The following is a 237-nucleotide window of genomic DNA, read 5'->3' as shown; positions in this document are numbered from 1 at the left end:
GGGGCCGCCCCCCGGGGGCCCCGGCCCCGCTTCCTGCCCCGCCCCTCCCCCCAGCCGGGGGTCTCAGCACCCCTGGTTTGAGCCGGAAGGGGCGAGGGTGGAAGCGGGGTCTGAGGACCCGGACGGGGGCAATGCAGGGGCGTGGCCCAAGCAGACGGCCGCCAGCAGGAGGTGAAACTACCTTGGGACCTAAGTGGCTGGAGACGGGGCGGGGCCTGCGGGCAGTGGGCGGGGCCA

The 237-nt window shown here is 75.9% G+C and overlaps 1 protein-coding gene across 2 annotated transcripts in view; it reads right to left on the bottom strand.

The window, feature by feature from the left end:
- The window catches only part of ADAMTS10 (ADAM metallopeptidase with thrombospondin type 1 motif 10), a 16161-nt gene that overhangs the window by 6222 nt on the left and 9702 nt on the right, over window positions 1-237 (bottom strand). The gene's annotated exons all lie outside the window — the stretch shown is intronic.

The sequence above is a fragment of the Crocuta crocuta genome, unplaced genomic scaffold, assembly GCF_008692635.1.
Source record: "Crocuta crocuta isolate KB4526 unplaced genomic scaffold, BGI_CrCroc_1.0 scaffold650, whole genome shotgun sequence".
Lineage (NCBI taxonomy): Eukaryota > Metazoa > Chordata > Mammalia > Carnivora > Hyaenidae > Crocuta > Crocuta crocuta.
This window is presented reverse-complemented; position numbering and strand designations above follow the sequence as displayed.